We start from the raw sequence: 19,428 nt of genomic DNA on the forward strand, positions 1-19,428 counted from the left end.
AACTTAAATGGACCTCAGGTGTATGGTGTGGTGAATGACAAAAAAAAAAAAAAAAAGAAGGGCTGGGGATATAGCTCAGTTGGTAGAGTGCTTGCCTTGCATGATGGACAAGGCCCTGGGTTCAATCCCCAGCACCAAAGGAAAAAAAAAATCAAAAGTTCATAGACTGTATAATTGTATTCATATAACATTCTTGAAATGACAAAATTATAGAATGAATGAGTTAATGGTTGCCAGGCACTAGGTGTGGTGGGCATATGTATGACTGTACATGGGTTGTAGGGACAGATGAGGCAAGTCACCGAAGATAGCAGGAAACAGTTTTATTTGGCTGCAGCCTAGGTTCAGAGGAGGGCACAGATAGTTTCAGAATTTTATACCCAGTATGTAAGCGGAGGGGCTCAGAAATTCCCAACCTGCAGAAGTTCACATAAAGCTTTTTTCTTCCACTGTTCTGGGTAAGTTAACCCTTCAAGGACAGCACCTGAGAAGAGGAGAGTTTCTTCTCCCCTTTCTTTTCTCCCCCGGCCAACTGTTACCATGGAGTCCAATTGGTAACTTATTTTAGATACGTAGACATCTCTGTGAAGCCCAGCTCAAGGCCAGAGACCTTGTTTACACATTTCTACAAACTACTATACTGGATACATGTTTGTGAAAACAAAGTAAGGGGGTGTCCAGCACCTGGAGTGCTGATTTCTCCAGGCCAGTGGCCAAGTAAAATAGACAACATGAAAATTGGAAGTTTATCTACATTGAACTCTTTTGTAGAGACTCTTTTGCTGACAGTCCTAAAATCAGCCTGGTGAAGATTTCTGGAGAATCCCAGTTAAGAAAGACTACACGTGGATGGCACAAAGCATTCCTGTGTGCTGATCGAATAGTTTTGTATCTTGATTGTGTTATTGTGTACATAAATCCGTACCTGTGCTAAAATTATATAGACCTATATACACATGAATGCATGTAAAATCTGGTGACACTTAAGAAATTCTGTAGTCTACTTAGTAGTATTATACTATTGTCACTATTTTGGTTTTGAAGTTGGACTACAATTGTGTAAGACTTTACCATTGGAGGAAACTGAGCAAAGGGTACATGGTACTCTATTATTTTCACAACTTCCTATAAGTCTATTATTATTACTGCAAAAGTAAAAATATGAATTTTAAATAAAAAATTAAAAGAATTAAATTAGTGAGTTTATTTTCTCTGTAGTATTCAAGGAAAAAAAAAGAGAACTTTGATTGTTCGAAAGTGCTTTTGTAAATATCTGTTTTGGTTCAACACACTGGTTTAGATATTTATGGTGTGAAATGTGATGTTTTGATTAATGTATACCTTATGTTCTGAACTAATCATATTAAGAAAGGGGTGGAAGAGAGGGAGAAGGTTGTCAACTGATACAACAAAACTGATTTTGTTTGTTGAAATTCTTATTTTACCTTGCAATGTTACATTGCTCTGACATGTTGGAATTCATGTGTCCTCTTCGCCAGGGCAGTAACTTTAATTAACTTTAATTAACCTTAATTAACCTTGCTTAATGCTTAGTAAATACCACTTTGGTATGATATTTTAACAACTGACACTTGTGTAATACCTAAGTGCAAGGCATTATTCAAAACACTTTGAATCTACTGATTAAGAATCTTTGCAACCCTTTAAGAAAGGTGCCATTATTATCTCCACAAAGAGACCGAAGAATGGGGATTTTAACTTAATTTTCTTTTTTAAAAAAATATTTATTTATTTATTTTAGTTGTAGTTGGACACAATATCTTTATTTTATTTGTTTATGTAGTGCTTAGGATCGAACCCATGGCCTCACGTGTGTTAGGTGAGTGCTCTACCCCTAAGTCACAACTCTAGCCCCTTAACTTAATTTTCTAAGATTATATAATTAGTCAAGATATTCAGACCCAGGCAGTGTAAATATACAGGCATGCTCTTACCTATTATACTATGTTGCTTCAATAACACAAGCATTATTAGCAATTTAGTAGCTAACATTTATGAAAAACTGAGTGAATGCACTAGGAATAAGGGTGTACTGAGATATCATCCTTCTAGATATACTGAAATAGAGCAGAGAGAGCAAAAGTACCAAAACCCACATGATTGGTAGATTCTGCTGTCTCTTTATGAGCATTCCCTAAACACAAATGCTGTATGGAAAAAAAACATTAGTTCCATTTGAGTGGGATAAATAATAGATTTGGAGTCATTATACAATGGAATTAGATTGTAATCATTCTGTGATATATTCTGATATGTAATAACTATTTCTTGTGATCTATTATTCTGTGAGTTTAGATATTCTTCAATAATGAAAGCATATAGTTGTATATAAATAAGAACTTTAATTCTGAAACATGGAAGTACAGTGCATCAGTATAGAAAATACAGAAAAAGTGAAAACAGGAAGAAGCATGACCTATTTTTATTCACTGTTGTAGACCTAGCACATAAAACAGTGTTGAATGATTATAGGAAATAGATGCAATTAAGAACAGGTCATTGGAAATGAATTATGTTATAAGAACCATACACTATAGAAAAAAATCATCCTGCCATGAAAAACATTTTGTGATACTAATTTCAAATGAAAGTTGTCATTTTTATCAATCCGCCTTTGGCATATAGATTCCAGGTAAGAGATCCCAATTACTATTGAGCTCATTGATTATAAGCATAAAAAATAATTTCACTGAAGGGGAATTATTTAGTATCATTAGAATAGGATACTGAATGTTCATTTATTTTCCAATTAAATTCTATTTCATATTTTTAAGCCATTTAACAACTATGTTCACTAATAATTCTGAAAACATTTATTAACCTGTATTCCAAAAATCCCTAGAAGTTTATTGAGGGACTTCTAACATGAAATTTTTATCACAGTTAAAATATTTACATTTTCAACTATATAAGTGTTTGATAATAATGCCCTAATGTGGACTTAGATTTTACTTCACACGCATAACATATCGGCTTTATATTAAAATCACTCCATCCTAGAACATACTTTGTCCTTATATCTTGACATAACTGATAAAATATTTTAATAACCTGTGAAAATATTTTCTTATAAGCTAATGAAACATTTTCACTCTAAAGAACTGTCGTTTATGATGTAAAAATTAAAAAATAAATTAGAAATTAATTAAGGTGCTTACCTTCCCAATTAAGTTTTTCTAGAGGAACAGAACCAGTGAAATATGGACATGTGGTAGTGAGCTGTAAACTGGGATGACCAAAGCACCTGACAAGAATAACTTATAGGAGAATAATCTTATTTGGGACTCACAATTTCAGAAGTTCAGTCCACGGTCAGTTGATTCCACTGCTCTGAGTCCAAGTGATGGCAGAAGTGTGCCAGTGAGGAAAGCTACTTATCTCCTGACATCTGGGAAGCAGGGTGTCCATGAGCCTCCAGGGACAAAATATAAACCCCAAATACATACCTCCAGTGACCTACTTCCTCCAGCCATGTCCTGCCTGCCTATAGATATCATCCAGAACAGTAATATTTTTAAATTAATAATCTATCAAGTGGATTAATCCACAGGTTAGGTTATAGGTCTCATAATCTAATCATGAGCTTTAGGAATATATCTCATATACAAACCATAAAAATATATTCAGTCATAAAAGGGGATTTATTTGATTGACTTATGTGACTAGAGGTTGGATAGACCCACAATGGCTGAAGAGCCCTGATGGTTGCTCTCACCATGTCATAGCCTCACAGTAAGATCAATGGTGCAGCCCTAGTCCACAGCTGAAACCCTGGAAGCTCCGTGCCGAATTGCTAGTGTGACTGCATGTTCAAAGACTGATGCAAATTGACTCTGATATTCATGGGTGAGATCAATGGACTCACTCATTCAAGAACAATCACACTTTCACTCACCAATAGGATTCCTGCTTCAGATTTTGTTCCCGCTGGGCCCCCAACCCATTTGATGGTGCTGCACATATTAGGTTGCATCTCCTTCCTCAATTTGCTGTCTCTCATGCCAATTAGCTCTGGAAACAAGCTCACAGATCTACTCAAAGGTGTGCTTTACTAACTTCCTAGGATTCTCTCAATCCAATCCAGTTTACAATCAAGATTAAGCATACAATCTCCTCTCTGGTCTTTCCCCCATTTCTAATGTTCAGACTTGGAATCAGAATTCACAAAACCCATGTATACATTAAATGGGTTTTCAGTTGAATGTAATACTTTTTATAGCAAGAAAAAATGTACAACAACAAGAAAAAAAAATACCTTGTGGAGTTTGATATAATCTGGAATCTCAGTAAACTTTGAGCTACTTTCCTACCATCCTTGCTCAAATATTACTTCAGTTCAACCATGCTGGCCCTGTTGCAATCTTTCTTGAACATGACAGGATCCTATGTACCTTACAGATCTATACAATGAACTCACAGAAGCAAAAAATGGAATGGTTGTTGCCAGGAGTTGGGGTTGGGAGGTGGGAAATGGGGAGATGTTTATCAAAGGGCATGGATTTTCAAGGGTAAGATGAGTAAGTTCTGAGGATCTAATATAGAGCATGATGATTATGGTTAATAATACCATATTGTATACTCAAAACTTGCTAAGAAAGTAATCTAAAATATTCTCACTACACCCACACACAAAATGGTAACTATTTGAGGTGACAGATGTGTTAATGAACTTGAATGTAGTAATCATTCCACAAGTATATGGATATCAAATCCTCATACTGTACATCTTAAATATGTCCAATTTTTATTTTTCAATTTTATCTCAAAGATGGGGGGAAAAAGGAGGGAGCTGTGCTTGGAATCTAAATATTGATAAGAATTCGGAAATCTTTATATTTTAAAGTCCAGATACCAGTTTCCTCAATCATGGTAGATTTCCCTCTATAACGCAGATACCTGCCTTTTGTATCATTAGGTATTGTTCTTTATTATGTTACCTACATTTCTGAATCTTTCAACATTTTCCTTTGCCCTCTTCTCTGACCTTTAAGAACTCTACTGTACTTGGCGAAAATTTCAGTTCTATTTCCACATCTGACACACTATGTGGGTTCCCATGTACCTGTAGGTAATTTGGCTTGCTTTGGTGCCCTGCTTCTTGCCATTAGTGCATTGCTGGTGTGTTCTTAGGATATCCTTTGATCCTTAGGATGAGGTGAATGGAAATTCCCCTTTCCTACCTTCACCCTTATCCTGTGCACACAATGTTAGCTCTGTGAGAAAGAATTGGCAGATGGAGACAGAATTTGTTTCTATTTGGGTTCTAATTTGTTATAAAAGTCCATATGCAGCCTTTAGACATTCATTTAAATTATTTGTATATTTTATATCCCAGTCTATGGAAGATTTTTTCTTTCTCCTAGAATTCCTCAATAGGTAGTCACATAACTTATTTCTGGTCTTAATTTATTAATTTAAGGTTGTAAAACCTCTGATAGCTTAAAAAATGTGATTTTATACAGAACAGTCTTTTAACGGGAAGCAAAAATACTCATTGATAAAATTGATAAATATTCTCTTTGTTAACTCTTAGTTAAGTTTTAAAAATGCTATTGGAATTAAATTGAAAATAATTATAATTCTTTATACAAAATAACATTCCATTCTGTGCATATTAATCGCTGAAAATGTAGTAATTGGTGACCAGCTTTTCCTTTCAAAGTGACTTTGTATATTGCTAAATGTGGTCAGTTTAATGTTACCTTTTTCCATATTTAGTCCATTTTATTTTATGACACTCATCTATTTATTAAAGCAGCTATAAAGTGCTAAATAGTAGGTGTGAAATTTACACACTTAATTAATATTGAATCTCTAAATCACCTTATGGACATAGACCAACATTTGCAGAAGTTGCTACCAGGTGGCAGTGCCAACTTGAAAATATCCAGAGTAGCTAATTATGGCTCTTAAATGTTATGGGGTAGGAAATCATGACTCTGAGACAATATGCAACTTGTTAAAATATAACCAACTATTAGTAAATTGTTTTTATTAAAGGAAGGTAAGCTTGAAATCCCAAAATATACTTAAAACATATGTGAATATTATCGTGGAGCATAATATTATCTAAGGAGATAGAAAAATGCATGTAGATGAAAATTATAAAAATAATAACAGAGAATCAAAGACAAGTAAATTAAGTATTAGGTTGAATCACAAAAGATAGGAAATGAGTACTATTTTTTTAATGTTATTTTTTTGTAACATTATGAGAAATCAAGTTAACTTTGAGCACTCCAGCTTTTTACCTGTGTTCACATGGCTTCCTCTTATAGTTGAAGTTATAGAACTAACTAATTTTGAATGTACAGTAAATATGAAAGTGAAATTATTTTAACTCCCAGACATTTTCCATGTTTCCCATAATATGTGATTCTTAAATTTTTCCCTTCAAAATCAATCTTTTCCTTATTCTTCCACTAAGTTCTAGACAACTGGTGTTTGATCATTTACTCTTATTGATTAGAGTATGATGTGAAGAATGTTCAATAGTTCCTCAAAAAAAAATTTAAGTAAGCTATTTAAATGTTAATTCTGAGACCCCCCAAATCTTATCAACCAAGTTCTAACTATCCCCAGGAGATGTGTCTTATGAGTTCTTGAGACATTCATATTCTAATTCTTGTCTCTCCACCCTTGCTGAGACTTCCTGGAGGTGGGGAACATCATCATTCTTACTGACAGTATTATGAGAATGCTAATTACTTCACAATACTGGAATCCCCATGTTCTCCCTAAATTTCAAGTGTGAAATCTATCCTGCAGTTTGTCCACAAGTGGAAAAAAATGTGATTTGCCTACATTCTATTGTACTCTGTTACCTCTGAGACTCAAGGAGATTCCTGAACCTTTGTGTTCCCCATCCAAAGTCCTTCCTCATATACTCCTTCAGCCTCTCTGTAACCTCTTTTCCATGGGTCTCAGGCCCTAGAACATAGTTGGGTCACACATATGTTTTTAATCCCCTACATCCACCCTTCATTTGTATACATCAAAAATTTTCACTAAAGTATCCTCTTTTCTTCTTCTACCCCCAAACCAAAAAATTTCTCACAAGTCAGCAGAGATAAGTTGATCTGTTAGTGCTTTATCTTATCCTCTTAATGGGAAATACTTTGACTAGGAACATTCTTTCAAGAATAACCTAGGTTAATATACCAATATACCTGCCTTAGTTTTTTTTTTTTTTTAATGAATACTTGGAATTGTTCTTAAAATTGTTTCTTTCAACTAAATAGTAGATCTTTTATTTTGACTTCACACATTCAGAACAGTTTGATACTTTTACATCAATATCTTCCAAATTTTGCCATTCTGCTATAAAGAAGTTTCTGTTTCTAATGTTAAGATATTTTGATGTAAAATGTCTTTAGAGCCAGCAGCTCAATTCTTAAAACTTACAGGACATGTTCCTCTAATCATAATTTCTTTTTCAAGCAATATTATTCTCTAATGAATATAACATATGCTAGCATGTGATTAAAAAAAGCAACAAGTATAAACAAATTTAAGAAAGTTTTCCACATAAGTGCATCAGGTTGAAATACCTCTTCTTCTTTAAAGGATTAACAAAAAGAGCAAGAGAGACACCTGGAGAGCATAATGGGTTCCTATTTGTTATCCATAATTTTAAAATAGAACATGCATACACATACCTCAGAATGAATGGAAGTAAGTTCATGGAGAGGATTATCATACTGCTTATTTTTATACTTAAAAAAAAAAAACAAGGACTACAGCTGCTTTTTATGGTAAGAACTTTGTACAAGAAATCCCTAGTCTTTATTTCCTTTCTTGCCAACCTTAAGTCCTTAATAGCAAACTATACTCTATCAAGTTGTATCATGGTAAAATATGCTTTCTCTCTCTCTCTCTCTCTCTCTCTCTCTCTCTCTCTCTCTCTTTCTTTCTTTCTTTCTTTTTTTATTCCTCCAAAATTTCAAGACAATAAAATGAGCATAGTGCTATTTAGGCAGTGAAGAAAGAAAAATAATGTTGAGCTGCACCCCAAAGACATTTCTTTTGTATTATAATGCTTTTTATCCACAGATGTTAGTTGAAAATTGATATAATGGTGTGTCTTGTAAGTCTACCAGAAACAAAACAAAACAAAACAAACAAAAAAAACATTTTAAAAGTAGAATAGATGTAATTGTATGTGATAAATGAGCCTGGTGGAATTTCACTAGAAACCCATAGGGAATAATTATCTATCAGTGGCACCTGCAGAGGAATTATAAACAGCTGCAGTATTTGATTTTTGAACAAGAAAAATAGAATAACTTAAGGATTGGTATTAAAAATTGAAAAATTAGGAAACAGAATATAGAATGAGAAGAAGATGATTTAAACATGATTGTAATCCAGAGATGATAAGATGAAATATTGCTAGAGATGAATTTTTGAAATTATTATGGAAAAAGCCAATTAATGTAAAAGAAACATGTCACTGAAATTTCACACCCAAAATGTGACTGTTGTTTAGAATAAATAATTTTGTATTTGTTTCACTCTTGTATGGGCTTTAATGCATAGCAGGTAGTAAGAAGATATGATTTTTCATAAAAGATACACATACACACATATTCTCATTATCTGTGGTAGCTAGGTTTTATTAAGTTCACTGGAACAGTGAATATTAAACTCTTGGTCCTACCAGAGCTATTGAGTTAAGTACCTATCAAACTTCTATCATATTTTCATCAACCAACAATACATGATTATTTTATATTAGCTTTTGCTTTACAATTTAATTGATAAATACTATTGTTTCAGAACTAAAAATCTTACCTGAACAAAGCTATAAGATATGCCTATGTTCTCTATAAGGCACACCAAAACCTTCTTGCAATTAATAATACTAGACACCAATTCAGCACTACCCTAGGGGCCATTTTAAATACCAGAATAACTAACAAAATGCACAAAGTTGAAAAAATATGGCCCTAAATGTACCAAAAGCAAAAATTATTTATATTATGAGAACTGAAACAAGAAGATAGATCATTGACTTTTTGATTTCAGTTGAGAATGTGCTCATTGGACATCTCAAATTTTTATTGCTTATTCTATGATCCCTGCTAAATTCCTATGTTGAAATTCTAACTCCCAAGAGGTTGGTGTTAGAAGATGAGACCTTTGGAAAAAAGAGCACTCATCAATATCAGTGCTTTTATAAAAAAGATCCAAGAAAGAGCCTTTTCCCGTTTCACCATTTAAGAATACAACCAATAGGCTGCATCTGTGAGCCAAGAAGAGAGCCTCCAACAGGTGCCAAATCTGCTTTCACCTTGATATGGGATGTCCCAGGCTTGAGAATGCAAGGAATAAACTTTTGTTCTTTATAAGCTATTTGGTTTGTAGTATTTTGTTATAGTGGCTCTAATGGACTAAGACAACTTATGTCCTCAAATGGCTATGAAAATACCATGAGCATTGATCTTGGGCTTACAAATAAATTTTACTGAGTAGGCAAATTTGCAAATATAGAATCTGCAAGTAATGAGCATAGACTGTACATTTTTCCCCTGAGTGAAAAAAACACATAGGAGAAAATATAGATGGCGCTTGATGACGTAGATTTTTTATATGTTTACTCATTTCTTTTTATTATTGTTGAAGGCTCTCAAATAAATAAGGCTCTTCATGTTTGGAAAACAGCCTAAAGAAGATAGATCATCAAATACTTGTTGATAAAGACCATGGTATATGGGATAAAATAAGTTTGCTGACATTTGTTTTATGGGGAAAAAAACCACCACAACTTCTTGTTTTTGCTTTAGAAACATGAGTCAGCAGTTTTATTGCAAAATTAACAGTACTTGAAAAAAAGGTTTATTATATACATTATACAGAATCAAGAATTTAAACTCCTTTTTCTTGCAATATACTCAAATCAACTAAAAATGGATCAAAGACATAAATGTAACACAGGAAACTAGGAAACTACTATAAGAAAATGCAGAGGAAATGCTTCAGGATATTGGTCTGAGCAAAGGTATTTGGATCTGAGCTCCCAAGTACAGTAATGCAAACAAATTGACAAATGATATCACATCAAACCAAAATGCTTCCAAATAGCAAAGAAAATATTCAACAGAGTGAATCAACAAGGTATGGATTGGAGAAAACTATTCATCTGACAAGGGGTTTATTTTCAGAATACATATCAAACAATAGTAAACAAACAAAACCCAGTCTTCCCTAAAAATGTGCAAATGTCATGAATAGATATTTCTAAAATAGGATATATAAATAACCGAAAAATACATGAAGAAATTTTAAATATGACTGAAACCATCAGGAAGATGCAAATCGAAATCATCTCACCCCATTTAGAATGGCTACAATCAAAAAGTAAAATAATAATAATAATAATTTTAAGATGTGGATAAAAGAAACCTTCAAAAACTATAAAACTATCATGGTAATGAAGATTGTATAGTCTTTATAGAAAATAGTGTGTAGTATACTCAAAAAATCTAGAAAAAGGACTGTCATGTAATCCAACAAAGCCACTACTAAATATATATCCAAAGAATTGAAATAGATATGCACTAACATATTTATTGCAGTACTATTCACATAGCCAGGATGGAGGATTAACCTAGGTAAAAAGTGTAGTGTGTGTGTATATATATATACACACACACACACACACACACATATATATATAAAATTATTTAGAGTTAAAAGTAAAACTGTCATTTGAAGCAAAACTCTTTGAATGTTCAAATCATTCCCCTTTTCCCTCAATTGTGTGTCATCCTGTTCCATTTTCTCTTTATTAATTGGAAACTGATCTAATTATTCCAAATTATCATTTGGGATTTATGCCATTTCTACATCACATTAATAGACTTCCTGTAATTTTCTTTTTTTCAAATATCCATGCCTTTATATATTCTCTCCCAAATTTCATCTATTTTAATTTATTATTCTATATTTTTATTTGACTTTCAAAACAGCCACAAAAGGAAACCATTTAATATTAGAGTTCAGTATCAATGGCCACAATGTGGTTCCTTGAAATCTTGTAGTTAGTTCACTTGTGGAAAGAGAATACTCTAGACAAATACTGAAGAACCAATAATATCATGGTGTTTCTTAGATATGGTTGTAAATTCTACAATTACTAGGTTTATTTTGTACTGTGAAGTCCCAGAAAATAAAATTTAGGTGCATCCCAAAATTTATTTATTTTTTACCAAAAAGGAAAATATTATTCATAAACAAAACTTTTTACACAAAGCATTTGTGAAAATAATGATCTTTCTAAAACATTCCCTTAAAACATTCCCACTATTTCTTCATTTTATATAATGCTCAGCATCTTCCAAATCACTACTTCCATTTTATTCTTCTCAATTTCTCACTTCATCTTCACTTTGCCCTTTAAACTGTAAATTGTTTTCTATTATGCAGACAACTTTATCGTCGTTTTCTTTCCACTGCCCATTTTGTTTCCTTTTTGAATGTTCAAGTTCATTGAGACATTTACTAGTGTTAGAGTATCTACACAGAAATTAGCTGTATTTCAAAATAATGACATTTTTAATTATAAATCAGAATAGTTTCTTTATAAAAGGTCTGGTTATAGGATTCAAATCTTCTTATGTTTTCCAATTCTGTAACTAATTCAACAGATCTTTTCCCATCATGGTGCTACTTTTCCTTAGTCTGATTCTTATCACCTACATTGAGTCTGTAGAGAGAAAATTCTCATCTAAGTGAGAAACATCCTTCAAAATAATTTCAAATACTCTATTTTTAAAATGTAACTTTCAAAAGCTTTTATTGAAGTTTCAAACAGTCTATCCTCATTTATAAACTATCTTTTTTGGTACTATCCACGAAGTGCTGAAGTGATGATGTTTCGCATTTTACTGTGAGATCAAAATTGTAATGGATTCCAATAGTTTAAAGACACTATAAAGGGAACACATCAAGAAAGAAATTGCTTCTGAGCTGAGTAGACACGTTTAAAAAAAAATCAGTAATATGTTCTGCAGGAATGTTCTTGCAGTTGATCCTGCTGATTGAGATGGCTATAAATGTTTTCTGTGAAGAATAAATACCTATTACAGAAATGCCTGATATCTCTTGGTTGTGTACAGCCATAAAACTGATAAGAAATGTGTGTAGTCTTAGCAAAATTTTATCTAGTGGCTATTTTTCTTCTTAAATAAGTTTAAATTTGCCCTGATTATAAATAAGACAATAAGCTATCAACATTTTTAGTATGATGTTGAATAACTTTAATCAATCCAAATTAATTAAATGCTATGAAGAATCATTATTTGATATTTCCACAGATTTATTTTATAAGCCTCCTCATGGAATGATATATTTCTCTCAGTCTATTTCCTTTTGCTCCAACCAAATAACTGAGATAACGTAATTTATAAAGAATATACGTTTATTTTACACATGATTCCAGAGACTGGGAAATTCAAGACATTTGCTGAGCATCTGCTTATTTGCTGAGGGTCCTCTTGCAGCATGGTAACATGGTGGGGGACATCACGTGGCTGGACAGAGCAAATATGGTAGATTTATCTCTCTTCCTCTTCTTATAAAGCCATTCACACCATCCTGATGCTCCACTCTCAGGATTTCATTTAATCCTAATTACTTTCCAAAGGTCCCACCTTCAAATACCATTAAAATATGAACTTGAGGATGAAGTTTCTAACACATAAACTTTTGGAGAGCACATTTAAAACATAGCAATATTCAAAGCTAAATGTTTTCTTTTAGTACCTGAAAGACTGAAATTTATGTTGCAGAGTATTATCACATCATGAAATCATTACTAAGTAATGTAAAGATTTTATTTTTTTCTGCTCTTGTGAGAAATTTGCAGGGCCAAAGAGATTATTCTGAAAAGAAATAAAATAAAACTGAAAAAATGAAATTTTGTAAAAATGAACTTATTTGGCTTTTGCGATAATTATATGTATCATACATAATTTCTGTACAACAAAGTAAATGCTTTCTGTATTTTAAAAAGATAATTAGAAAACCATATAATAAACATTTATTTTCAGTAGTTTATATAATGCTTTATATCTTGATTTTCTCTATCATTTTGATAAGTGTGTACACATGTGTATGTGTGTGTATGTGTGCCTTAATGAAGACAAGTTCCCTCTGAGATCTTGACATTTCAGAACAGTGCTTTTTCTGTCAATAAAACTAATACTAAGGCTGAGGATGTGGCTTAGTGTTAGAGCACTAGCCTAGCATGAACTAGACCCTGGATTCAATCCCTACCATTGCTAAGAACTAAACAACAACAGCAACAACAACAACAAAAACCACAAACCAACAGTTAGTACTATAATGCATTTTTTCGATGTACATACACTCCTTTTAGTGCAATCTAAATTGGATTTTGAAGATATCATTTGCATATGATAATGACTTAATTCAATTTTATAGGAACATATATTAGAGTATTAAGCTTTCTCTCTGTGAATGGAGATCCATATTTAAAATAATTGAAAATACTTAAATACTTAATGAGATGTGTTTTCTACTGCAGATATGGGGATTTATTAGAATATTCTACAAATATATATATATATATATATATATATATATATATTTACCAACACATCTGAAAGATTGAATAATATGTTCCCTTTGGCAATTTTCAGTATTATTGAGAAGAAAGAAAATTTTTAGCTCTTCAATGAGTGACTATATCAGAATCTTGTCCCCAAGGTATGGGTTAGGTGATTGTACTGTGGAATTTAGATTTTACATAATTCTATGATAGCAGTATAACATTGTCCTACCCTGTTCTGTATAGGTCTTGAATTGATTCATTCTATTAACAATTATTTATCAATATATTCTGATATTTACCAAACATTCATAATGTGCCAGATACAGACAAAATTCTGCACATCTTGTTTTTTATAATTCTCATAACTCCACAAGGCAGATATCTTCCTATCCTCATATACTTCAGTAAATTGAAATATTAAATAACAAATTCAAGTTGGGTGTTGTTAGATCTAGAGCTCAAAAAGTATCCTAAATGACATCAAATTTGATAATCTCTATCATTATTACTCTATTATTTCATTGCATCAGTATATCATTAAATACATCTTAATGAAATCACTTAATATTTTATAGTGTGATTTTTGCATCCAATAATGTAATAGTAAAGAAAAAAGATATTTTCTAAAATAAATATTAGTTTGCATATGATTCTAGGGCAATTGATTTATCTACTATAGTGAAAGTGCTATACATTTTTGCTATTAAAATATTTTTGGATACAATGTATGGATCCCAAATAAAATTTATTTCATTTTTACCTTTTAAAATTTAGTTCATTTTATTTCACAAAAACATTTTACATGATGTGAATTGATACATTTAGTCAAGAATTAGGATCAAACCTAATGATTGTTTAAACCTAATACCAAATATATATATATATATATATATATATATATATATATATATATACATTAAATAAGCAGCAAAGTTGAAACAAACAAATATGAAAGTTAAGTCTTAATATCCAGGGAAGTTCACTCACACTTTACAGTAACCTTTATATCACTTCTATACTTTCTTCTTAATACATCTATTTTTTTTTTGTTCTCTTTTGTTTCATACTGCTTGATGTAGGTAGAATGTGCTTCAGGGTTAGACCAAATAATAATGAAAATCAGCTATTTGTAAAATAATGCTGCTGACATTTCTTTTGTTTTTGCTTTGTCCTAGGTTGTTTCTTTAGACATTTAATGCTTATATCTGTTTCATTTAGTGCTTATGCTTTCTGACTACATTCATCCTAAAATGTTGTGGCCTCTGTTTTATCCATTTAATTTAAATGCTTCACCTCATAGAAAATGGCAATTTCAGACTTTTTATCCACAGTATGATATTGTTAAAAAGCAAAGAACTGAAATTTATCTGATTCATTGAACTGTGTAGAGACATAAACAAGAAAATTTAGGTTAAAAGTCAATAAAATACCCTTTGGAGGCTTGATTTCTCATATTTCTGAAGATTCTATTATAAAAGTAAGACATAATTGTTATAAACTTACATTTATTTTGTTCTCTGTAACATCATGCCTAAAATATCTCTTTTCAGTACAAAATATAAGAGAATCTGATAAGTAGATTATTCCAAAGTGTATTTATGGATGGGCTACAAAAACAATATGTTCATTTCAAAGTTAAATTTATAAGGGAAAGTCTAGATATTTATTCTTTCATTTGGGACAATAATATATATATACATATATATTATAAAATACATATTTTTAATATATATATATATATATATATATATATATATATATATATATATATATACTAAAAAGAGTGTATATAACTCTTTTTAGTTCATAGCAGCACAATTCACAATAGCTAGACTCTGGAACCAACCCAGGTGCCCTTCAATAGATGAATGGATAAAAAAAATGTGGCATTTATACACAATGGAATATTACTCAGCACTAAAAAACAACAAAATCACAGCATTTGCAGGGAAGTGGATAGTATTAGAGCAGATTATGCTAAGTTAAGCTAGCCAATCCCTAAAAAATAAATGCAGGATGTCTTCTTTGATATAAGGGGGGGCGACTCAAAACAGAGCAGGGAGGAAGAGCATGAGAAGAAGATTACTATTAAATAGGGAAGAGAGGTGCATGGGAATGGGAGAGAGAAGGGGAATTGCACAGAAGATGGTAGGAGACCCTCATTGTTATGCAAAATTACATATAAGATGGTGTGAGGGGGAAGAAAAAGAGAGAGAGAGAAACATGTCACAGTAGATTAGGTAGAAAGAGGGGAGGGGAGGTGAGGGGGGGATAGAAGGGCAGCACAATACAACAGACACTGTATGGCCCTATGTATAAACGTGGCTGTATAACCAATGTGATCCTGCAATCTGTACACGTGGAAAAATAAGATTAAGATTATGTACCCCATTTGAATCAAATGTATGATATGTCAAGATCATTATAATGTTTTGAGCAACTAATAAAAAATTTAAAAAATAATATTAGAGTAACAAATATATATGTTACTTTAATAGTAACATATATATTGTTTGTATAGTGTTTTTAGGACATCAAATCCTTTTATATATGCCACATTTTTTAACCCATTCATCCACTCAAGGGCATCTAGGTTGGCTCCACAGTTTAGCTATTGTGAATCGTGCTGCTATAAACATTGATGTGGCTGTGACCCTGTAGTATGCTGTTTTTAAATATTTTGGGTATAGACTGAGGAGAGGGAAAGCTGGGTCAATGGTGGTTCCATTCTCAGTTTTCTAAGAAATCTGCTTTCCACATTGGCTGCACCAATTTTCAGTCCCACCAACAAAGTATGATTGTACCTTTCCCCCAAATCCTCGCCCACACATATTGTTGTTTGTCTTCATAAAAGCTGCCATTCTGACTGGAGATGAAATCTTAGAGTAGTTTTGATTTGCCTTTCTCAAATTGCTAGAGATGATGATCATTTTTTCATACATTTGTTGATTGATGCATATTCTCTTCTGAGAAGTGTTTGTTCAGGTATAATATCCTGGGAAAGGCAAAATTAGTATACAGTAAAAAGTGATCACTAGATGTTATGTCGGAAGAGGGGATGATGAGCAAGTAGAACACAAAATTTTTAAGGCTCTGACATTATTCTTTGGTGCCTTAATAGTAAATGCATGTTATTATACATTTTCAAAAAACGTAGAATGTACAACATAAAAGCAAACCCTAATGTAAACTATAGATGTTAGGTAATAAATTATCAGTTTATGTTCACTGATTGAACAAATGTACCAGTCTATTGCAGGGTGTTGATGGTAAGGAGCTGTTTCTTTTCTTTCTTTGAGTGAGAGAGGCAGGGGATATATAGGGAATTTCTGTACATTTAGCATAGTTTTGTGAAACAGAAACTCTCCCCCAAAATAAACTGTTTAAAAAGAAGAGAAGGATGTGGAAAAAGGGAACTCTCATACATTGTTATGCTACTTAATGGGAATGTAAATTTGCATAGCAAATAACGTAAATATTTTGAAAAGATTTTTAGAATCTAAAATAAAAAGTACCATACAATACAGAAATCCCAGTACCCAAAAGGAAATGGAATTAATCAATTCAATATTCACGAATGAACAAATGGATAAAGGAAACATGGTATATACTCACAATGAAACACCATTTAGCCCTAAAAACCCTGAAATTCTGTCATGTGTGATAACATGGATGAATCTGGAGAACGTTGTTAGGTAAAATAAGCCAAACCAGAGAAAGACACTATTATATTGTTATGGGCTGATTTAAAAGCTAAGTGCGTTTGATCCCATTCTTCTCAGACATCTCACCCTGGGCAGAATTGTTCCCTCTTTCTTCATGAGCCCACTCACATAGAAGCTGATATCTCCACCCTCACCCACTTGTACCCTGACCACAATGTCTTTAAACTCTGGAGGTAATGCAATCTTGCTTCCTGAATATGTACAAAAAAGGAACTTGGTGACACTTTATGAAGTGTGTCTTGTGATTGTACTTTCCTCTCCCATCCCCCTTCTTTGTGTTATTTCTATTTTTAAGTGGCCCCCTCACCCGTCTTCAGTGTCTTGAGCTACAGAACTGTCTTCTTTATGCTCCCTTGGCTCTGGCCAGAATGAAACCTTTGTCTTTGCTTCCAAAAGTCCCAGAGTTAATATGATCCTGTGGGATCTAAGAGTTAATCTCATAGAAAGTGAGAGAATCATTGGTTACCAGAGATGGAGGAGAATGGAGAAGAGGGCAGATAGGGAAAGATCAGTCTAATGGGTACAATTTTCCTCTTAAAAGTAAAAAGTTATGGTGTTCTGTAGTAAAGTAGTATGAATATAATTAATAATAATGCATCATATATCTCAAAATAGAAGATTTGAAATGACTTCAACACAAAAAAAATGATAAAACTTAAAATGATATCGTTATCCTGAGTTGATCATTATTAGATAAATATATATGAATTCCAACATCACACTATCCTTCAAAAATGTCTAAATATTAAATATTATATGTATCTTAAAAATAGAGAACAAAAAAGGGCTACCTATGTAATGCCAAAAGACTTCAGCACAAAAAAATGATAAAACTTAAAAACTTAAAGTGATATGTTATCCTGAGTTGATCATTATCCAAAAATATATATGAATCCCATTATCACACTATACTTCATAAATGTCTAAATATTAAATGTTATATATCTTAAAAAAAGAGAGAACAACAAAAAAGGGGTATCTATGTGATGCCCAAAGTCTAGCCAATTCAATTCATACATAAACAGAGTTATCAGATTTAATTTCTCCCTGCTGCTTTTTTTATTCTTTTTGTTTGTTGTTTTGTTTTGTACCAGAGACTGAATCCAAGGGTATTTAAAAACTGAGCCACATCTCCTGCTTTTTATTTTCTAGATTTTTAAAAAAATCTTTTGACATTTACAGTGTCTCACTAATTTTCTTAGGGTCTTGCTGATTTGCTGAGGCTGGCCTTGAACTTGCCATCCTCCTGCCTCAGTCTCTTTAGTTACTGGGATTTCAGGTGTGGGCCACCGCATCTGGCTTAAATCCCTAAAAAAATTAACCTCAATAAAACAATTAAAAGATGAAATATAAATTATTTTAAATTCTGTAACTATTATGGTAGAATTTATCATTGGATGATGTTTGATCTACACTGATTTTTCTTACCAATGCAAGGTAGTGCAAATTCCCTTGAGTTTTGTTAGAACATGTGTCACTATATATTGAGATGCTCTCCAGATATAGGAAATGCAGTGTATACTAGATATAGTGTAGTCAGAGTTATAACTTTAAAAATAGGTGGGTTTCAGGTTTAAGTTTAGAATTCAGAGATTGTTATGACCTGTGCAGCCTATACACAAATTACATAGATACTTAAAATGATTATCTCCTGGGTTTAGCATTGGTTATAAATCAACAAACAGCCTTGGTAAGGAGGAAGGGAACCAAAAATATTCAGGAAACATGGTGAAAACAAAATAGTGTCTTTATGGACTGAGTGATGAATCAGGATAATTTAATATGGTTGCTTATTTAGTCTCACTGAATGTAAGAAGTGAAGGATATGAAAACATCAGGAGTGCTATTTTCTTTTTACTTGAGTCCAACAAAAATAAAAACTATATCTAAATTTAAGTTCAGAAAGTGTGGGCTTGTGGGCCACGTGGCTTTGTACTCCTCACAACCCCAATTGTTTGTTCACATTGAACCCAAATTGAAGATGATTGAACAAAAAAAGACAGTGGAAACTCATACAAGAATTCACTTGCTTCTTTTTCTTTTATGACGTGTTTGACTTATTCATCACCTCCGGTTCTGCTGTGGAATTCACAGAAGAACTACAGC

This window comes from Ictidomys tridecemlineatus, chromosome 14, assembly GCF_052094955.1.
Source record: "Ictidomys tridecemlineatus isolate mIctTri1 chromosome 14, mIctTri1.hap1, whole genome shotgun sequence".
NCBI classification, from domain to species: domain Eukaryota; kingdom Metazoa; phylum Chordata; class Mammalia; order Rodentia; family Sciuridae; genus Ictidomys; species Ictidomys tridecemlineatus.